Below are 8,327 nucleotides of genomic sequence, written 5' to 3'. Positions count from 1 at the left end.
TTCGCTTCAATAAAGCTGTCTCTTCCTTACTCCGGTTTTTTCTTTTGTTTCTTTTCGTTGCTTTGATCTTTTGTTACTTTGTGCATTTTGTTCAATTCTTTGTTCAACACGCCAAGAACCTGGGCAATCCACGGTCAAGACCTTCCATCCAGTAACAGAGGCAGCACGATCCCTTGATGCCAGGAGTTCGAGACCAGCTGGGGCAACAAAGTGAGACCCTGTGTCTACCATCTGTCTGTCTATCTATCTGTCTGTCTATTTTTTTTTTTTTTTTTAATTATCTGGGCATGGTGGTGCATGCCTGTGGTCTCAGCTACTCCTCAGGCTGAGGTGGGAAGACCGTCTGAGCCTGGGAGTTGAGGCTGCACTGAGCTATGATGGCACAACTGCACTCCAACCTCGGTGACAAAGCGAGATCCTGTCTCTAAATTAAATTAAAAACAATACCACCAAAACAACAGCAGGTTGGGCGGTGGTGTCTCACGCCTATAATCAGAGCACTTTGGGAGGTCGAAATGGAAGACCGTGTGAAGCCAGGAGTTCGAGAGCAGCCTGGGCAACAGAAACCTCACCTCTACAAAAAATATAACTGGCCTTGGTGGCGGGCGCCTGTAATCCTAGCTACTTGGGAGGCTGAGGCAGGGGGATTGCTTGAGTCCCAGAGGTTGAGGTTGCAGTGAGCTGAGATCCCGCCGTTACACTCCAGCCTGGATGACAAACTGAGATCCCATCCAAAAAAAGCCAGTGCCCCGCTGAGTTTTTCCTGAAACGAGAAACCCTCGCCTGTAGCCAGGAGAAAAGTCCGCGAGCCAGCAAAAAACAAACTCGGCCAGGAAACAGATAACAAGGCCACCCTGGCGTGCCAGAAGACGACGCTGCGAGGCGGGTTCTTCTTCCTGGTCAGCGGTGATCGCTTCCGGGGTGGTGGCGAGGGAGGCGGAAGTGTGATGTTGTAGCAGGTGGCTGCTGTCTGTGGGCGGCTGTGGGAGGCTCCCGAGGTGGGGGGCTGGGCCAGGATGGCTGCAGCGGCAGCCAGGGCAGGGAGCGGGCCCTGGGCGGCCCAGAAGAAGCAGTTCCCGCCGGCGCTGCTGAGTTTCTTCATCTACAACCCGCGCTTCTGGCCGCGGGAAGGAGAGGTATGCGGAGGGGGCGGCGTCGGTGCTCCCCGGGGAGGTGGCCCTGTGGTTCTGCCCACCTCGAGCGGCACTGACCTAGCCTGCGTTGTGCCAGTTGCGAGCCCGGGCGGGGGGCTGCGGCGGGGTCTTGCCAGCAGGCGGGGACCGCTTGAGGTCCTGGGTCCACGCTTGTCTGTGGAATAAAGCCCCGTCAGGTCTGTATCACTCCACACCCCAGGTTGAGGCTGTTTGCGCTTTGCTTTGCGTCAGTTCTGGGAAACTAAAATTGAACTTGGCTTTGTTAAGTGGGTAGTCCCCAACTAGAAGCGTGGAAGCAGAGTGGCAGACGCTAGCCTTCAAATGATACAAGCCTGGAGGACCCTGTAAAAGTTTTCACCGAAATGAGGAAATTAATTCCGGGGCGTGTGTGTGTGTGTGTGTGTGTGTGTGTGTGTGTGTGTGTGTGTGGTTTTTCTGAGGTGGGGACGGCGACTTTCTCAAAGGATGTCCGGAGCTGTGTTTCATTTCCAGCAAGTCAGAGTTCTTTTAAAGACTGTCCAGGCTGGGCGCCCTGACTCGCGCCTGTAATCCCAGCACTTTAGGAGGCGGAGATGGGAGGAGTACTTGGGGCCAGGTGTTCCAGACCAGCCTGGGCAACATAGCAAGACCCCCAGCTCTACCAAAAAAACATAATAATAATCGGAAAATGAGCCAGGCGTGGTGGCACGCACCTGTATTTCCATCTACTCAGGAGGCTGAGGACAGAGGATCGCTTGAGCCCAAGTGATGGAGGCTGCAGGTGAGCTGTAATTGGGCCACTGCACTACAGCCTGAGTGACAGAGACCCCATCTGCAGAAAATGAAAAAGAAAAAAAAAAAAACTCGTCAGTTCAAATGCCTGGGAACTGGCTGGATTTAATTTTCAGGGAGCTATGTGTCTGCAGATGTGCACACCTTTATTTCTTACAAGCATTGGTGTATTACAAATTAGCACTAGGAAAGAAATCTGGAGACTTGAGTTTTCATAAAAATTACCTGGTGCTACTTCAGATGTGACTTATTGACTATCGAAATTGCCTTTCTGACTGGTGGGCAGTATTTGCACAATGATGAGATAATTCCTGTTCTTCTTCTTTTAAATAGAGACAAGGTCTCACGGTGTTGCCCAGGCTGGTCTTGAACTCCTGAGCTCAGGTGATCCTCTCTTCTCGGCCTCTCAAAGTGCCAGAATTACAATTCCTGTTTTTCTAAAACCGGTTTTTCTTTTGTTTTGTCATTAGCATGTGCGCCACAAGAGGTCGACACTGAACTTAGCGTTTTCAGTAGCTAAGATGAAATGTTTCTCTTCATGATGTGCTTCTCTTTCCTCAGTTTCAGGAGGAAAATAAGATTTGATTTTATCATCCAAATGAGGTAGAAGAGAAGAGGCCGGGCGCGGGGGCTCAAGCCTGTAATCCCAGCACTTTGGGAGGCTGAGGCGGACGGATCACGAGATCAGGAGATGTAGACCACCCTGGCTAACAAAATGAAACTATGTCTCTACTAAAAATACAAAGAAATTAGCCAGGCGTGGTGGCGGGCGTCTTTAGTCCCAGCTACTCGGGAGGCTGAGGCAGGAGAATGGTGTGAAACCGGGAGGCGGAGGTTGCAGTGAGCGGAGATTGCACCACTGCACTCCAGCCTGGGCGACAGAGTGAGACTCCGTCTCCAAAAAAAAAAAAAAAAACAGAAAAAGAATGAGAAGAGAGAAGATTAGAAATGTCGGATTGTGTGAAGCCATTGTACAGTTTACAAGGTAATACCTCTAAGCGTGCCTTTTAGAGTTCAGTGAATTCTTAAAACTGCTGCTGGAGAATTGTCCCAAAGATAATTTTTTCACCTTTGTAAGACCTTTAGCCCATCAAAACCTGCAAAATCTTTACATACACAGAAGAACAGACAGTTCTTTAATGAACCAGAAGGAAATTTCTGGATGGTCATGATATTTACATACACAGTGTATCTTTCTGAAATTGTATGGTGAAGTTACGGGTGATCTTTGCTATTCAGAATTTAGGAAAGTTCTCTGGCTGTTGCATCCAAATAAAATTACAATAAAATTGGTTGCAATTTTAAAATCAAGTTCTTCCTATTTGCTTTATTCGTTCTTGGGGCTGCTTTAAGAAGCTGTGTGTCTGGTGCTGTCGCATGTTCAAAATTTTTAAACTAAGGCAAAATAAAAAACATGGTCTAATGAATTCATTGTATAAATTGAGTATATCAAACTTTGTGGGTTGTTCGGAATCCTATAATTGAAAAACAGTAAAGATGGAAACAAGTTATTGAATATCAAGAGGAGGAGTTGTTGGTAATGTGTCATTGTTTGTTTATTTATTTTTTTTAAATGTATTGATTAGTATGTTGAATGCCTTACTTGGTCGGATTTAAACTAGGTGGCTTTTGCGGAAGTTTCTCGGGGTATATAGCAAAGGTTTATGTTTATCATTTACACTAGCACAATCTTTTAAAAATATATATGCACCCTATCTCACTAATAGCTTCTATTCTTCATCTATATTGAAAGCCCTCCTCTACTAAGGCTTACTGATTCACAAATTAGAATGTAAACACTTCTGGCTGGGAACAGTGATTCACACCTGTAATCCTAGTACTTTGGGAGGCCGAGGTGAGGTGGGCCGATCACTTGAGGTCAGGGGTTCAAGACCAGCCTGGCCAATATGGCGGAACCCTGTCTGTACTAAAACTACAACAACTGGCCAGGGATGGTGGCACACACCTGTCATCCCGGCTACTCGGGAGGCTGAGGCAGGGGAATCTCTTGAACCAGGGAAGCAGACGTTGCAGTGAGCCAAGATTCCACCACTGCACTCCAACCTGGACAACAGAGCAAGACTCCCATCTCAAAGAAAAAAAAAGAACAGAAACACTTTTTTTCAGCACACGACTATGGTGGGACCAAGTTTATAAACATTATACTGTTTGGCCAAGAGTCAGTGTACCTTTGCCATCTATCCAGTGGACATTGTTTTTCCCTTGAATTCAGATGTGTGCTGTGTTTTCGTGTTTGCAGGACAAGGTTTATAGTTCGCTGCCGCAGCAGTGCTACAGCATGTACAAGGTAAGCATGGCATTCTTTTTGAACTGAGAGTCCAGCCACTTACCCCTATTTCTAGGCTCCACGGGTGTTTAAAGAGAAATCTGTAAATGACTGCAAAGTGACTCTATCTTAGAGAAGAAAATAATGAGGCCTTTGAAACAGGTAGTGAGGTTTATGCCTACATTTATTCAGTAAGTATTGAACTCCCTTCTCTTTTCTCAGCCTTATCGTAGGAATGTGTCCCCAATGATGAAAAAGTGTGTCTATGCGCTCAAGGAACGTACAGAATGCAGATAATTTTATGATGTAAAAAGTTCAGTGAGGCAGGGCACAGTGGATCACACCTGTAATTTCAGCATTCTGGGAGGCTAAGGCGGGAGGATTGCTTGAGCCCAGGAGTTCAGGACCAGTCTGGGCAATATAGCAAGATGTCATCTCTACAAAAAAATTTTATAAAAGTTAGCCAGGTATCATGATGCATGCCTCTACTGCCAGCTACCTGGGAGGCTGAGGTGGGAGGATCACTTTAGCCTCAGAGGTGGAGGTTGCAGTGAACTTTGATTGTGCCGCTGCCCTCTACCCTGGGCAACAGAGTGAGATTCCATCTTAAAAAAAAAAAAAAAAAAAGATGGTGATTCCATTCATTCAGTGAAAACTGAAAAATGACAAAAATGTGGATGATATTCTGAATGTAAATTGAAATTCGGGGTAAGTTGAAATTTTTGAAAGATGCCTAGAGCAATTAGGTGGTTTCATAAATAAAACAGCATCACATAACAGTATTTTTTGTAACATATTTTTAACTTAAGTTTTGTCATGTAAATATTCTCTGTATTGAAAAGAACTGGGAGATTTAATAAGCTGAATTAATAATTCCCCAGAGCCTGTATCTTGCCTGGCATAGAGGAGAGAGCAAAAGTAAAAATCTATGTTAATTATTGAATTCACGCTTCCTTGGTTCACAAAAATTGGCTGTCATAAGTGTGACTTTGACTTACTTGATCCCTCTTGTTTTTTGTTTTTTGAGACGGAGTTTTGCTCTTGTTGCCCAGGCTGCAGTGCAGTGGTGTGATCTCGGCTCACCGTAGCCTCTGCCTCCCAGGTTCAAGCCATTCTCCCGTCTCAGCCTCCTGAGTAGCTGGGACTACAGGTGCGTGCCACCGTACCAGGTGAAGTTTTTGAATTTTTAGTAGAGGCAGGGTCTCACCATGTTGGCCAGGATGGTCTTGATCTCCTGACCTCCATGATCCGCCCTCCTCGGCCTCCCAAAGTGCTGGGATTACAGGTGTGAGCCACCGCGTCCGGCCAAACTTTCTGATGAAAACTCTTAAGTCCTCCTAAGCTAAGGACAGGAGTTATAGCTTACATGAAGTTTAAAGCCAGACCCACCGATTTGAGGAAGCAATTACTCTCTTGAAGGAGAAAAGTCAGAAAACGTAACGATGAAATCACTAGGACCTAACTGGCATGTGGAATGATTTTCTGCTTATGAACTATCAACTTTAATTTCATTTCCAGATGGCATGGTCTCAGCTGTTATACAGTGTTTATAAATGTTCTAAATCAAGGGAATTTGTATCAACCTTCTAGACTAAAATATTTGAGTTCTTAATTTGCTTTAATTAGGATAACCTTTTTCTTCAAGTGAAGAGAATCGTATTTTTACGTAGTTTTTTTCAGAAAAGATAGGCTGTATTTTCTAGCAGTTACAAATTTGTTATGTATGATGATCTCGTTCTTGGAACATTCTTGAATCTAACGTCTCTAAGGTGTGTACAGGAAGAAATGAATAACACAGAAATCAAAGATGAAAGCATTAGAAGACAATTGAGTCTGTCAGAACTGCAAAATATTGCTGAGTGTGGATTGCTCAGAAATCTGAGAACATGACTTGTGAATTGCTTCTATTCAAAATGCAGACACAATGCCGGGGTTTGTTTATTTGTTTCCGATTTTTCAACACTCTTTTCTATGCAAAAGGTGTCCAAACTATGCAGACCCACAGAATCTAACAGATGTCTCTCTATTCCTCCTCCTAGAACTCTCAGGGGATCCAGAACTGCAGCCGGTCCTCGCTGGGCTGTTCCTGCCCATGTGCCTGGTCACAGTGCAGGGGAACCTGCTCATCATCCTGGCCATCAGCGCTGACTCCCACCTCCACACCCCCATGTACTTCTTTCTCTCCAACCTGTCCTTGCCTGAAATCGGTTTCACCTCCACCACGGTCCCCAAGATGATTGTGGACATCCAATCTCACAGCAGAGTCATCTCCTCTGCAGGCTTGCCTGACTCAGATGTCTCTTTGCCATTTTTGGAGGCACGGAAGAGAGACATGCTCCTGAGTGTGATGGCCTATGACCGGTTTGTAGCCATCTGTCACCCTCTATATCGTTCAGTCATCATGAGCCCGTGTTTCTGTGGCTTCCTAGTTTTGTTGTCTTTTTTTTTCTTCTCAGTCTTTTAGACTCCCAGCTGCACCACTTGATTGCCTTGCTAATGACCTACTTCAAGGATGTGGAAATTCCGAATTTCTTCTGTGATCCTTCTCAACTCCCCCATCTTGCATGTTGTGATGCCTTCACCAATAACATCATCATGTATTTCCCTGCCGCCATGTTTGCTTTTCTTCCCATCTCGGGGACCATTTTCTCTTACTCTAAAATTGTTTCCTCAATTCTGAGGGTTTCGTCGCCAGGTGGGAAAGTATAAAGCCCTCTCCACCTGTGGGTCTCACCTGTCAGCTGTTTGCTGAGTTTATGGAACAGGCGTTGGGGGGTACCTCAGTTCAGATGTGTCATCTTCCCCCAGAAAGGGTGCAGTGGCCTCAGTGATGTGCACGGTGGTCACCGCCATGCTGAACCCTTTCATCTACAGCCTGAGAAACGGATGTTAAAGGTGTCCTGCGGCGGCCGTACGGCAGGACAGTCTAATCTCAATATCTTATCTGTTCTATTCTTTTGTAGTGTGGGTTAAAAAAGGCAGCAAGTTCAAATAAGAATGATATCACAGGGTGAACACCCACTGTGATATTAGGAGTAATACCTCCCTAGGATACAAAAAATACTGTCACGGGATATACACACATGGGGTACACCCACTGTGATCTTAGAAGGAATATCTCCCTATAATATGAAAAATATCACAGGGTGTGCACACTGTGTAATCTTACGAGTAATCTTTACCCTGGATATTACGACGAATATCAAGGGTGTACACACATGGGGTACGCGCACTGTGATATCAGGAGTTGTATCTCCCTAGGGTGTTATGAATCATATCACAGGGTATATACTACGTGTGTACATCCACTGTGATATTTGAAGTCATATCTCTCTATGAGATTACAAATAATATCAAAGTGTATGCACCCCTGTGACCTATTAGGAGTACCATCCTTCCAGGCTATTACAGATAATGTCACAAGGTGAACACCTTGTGTGACATTTTGTACACCTTCTGTGACATTAAAAGAAACATCCTCCTAGGATATTACAAGTAATGGCACAGTGTACACACATGGTGTACACTGCCTGTGCCATCAGGAGTAACATTCCCCTAGCATATTACGAATAATATCACAGCAGGTGTACACACATGGTGAACATCCCATGTGACATTAGGCGGGACATGCCCCTAGGATATTAGGAATAGTATCAAAGTCGTTGAACATGCATGATCTACACCCCCGGTGACATTAAAAGTAACATCCCCCTAGGATATTATGAAGAATATCACAGGGAGTACACCCCGTGTGACAGGAGTAACATCCCCCGAGGATAGAACGAATAATATCAGAGGGTGTAGATGCATTGTGACCTTAGTAGTAACATCTCTTTAGGATATTGTAAATCATATCACAGGGTGTACACGCATTGTGACATAGGTAGTAACATCCCGCTAGGATATGATGAGTAATATCACAAGGTGTACACCCCCTGTGACAACAGTAGTGACATTCCCCTAGAATATGACGAATAATATCACAGGAGGTGCAGCCCCTGTGATTTACGAGTAACATTTCTATAGAATATTACAGGTCGTATCACTGTGTGACTCTCTACACCCTGTGTGACATCAGGAGTAACAGCCCACAAAACTATTACGAATAATATCAC

The 8,327-nt window shown here is 45.1% G+C and overlaps 1 pseudogene; it reads left to right on the top strand.

Moving 5' to 3' along the window:
* The first annotated feature begins 375 nt into the window (after window positions 1–375).
* LOC129060280 (olfactory receptor 7E24-like) lies at window positions 376–7,148 on the top strand (annotated as a pseudogene).
* The last annotated feature ends 1,179 nt before the right edge of the window (window positions 7,149–8,327 follow it).

Source organism: Pongo abelii, chromosome 6 (assembly GCF_028885655.2).
Source record: "Pongo abelii isolate AG06213 chromosome 6, NHGRI_mPonAbe1-v2.0_pri, whole genome shotgun sequence".
NCBI lineage: Eukaryota > Metazoa > Chordata > Mammalia > Primates > Hominidae > Pongo > Pongo abelii.
The sequence above is the reverse complement of the archived record's forward strand: the minus strand, read 5'-3'. Positions and strand labels throughout refer to the sequence as shown.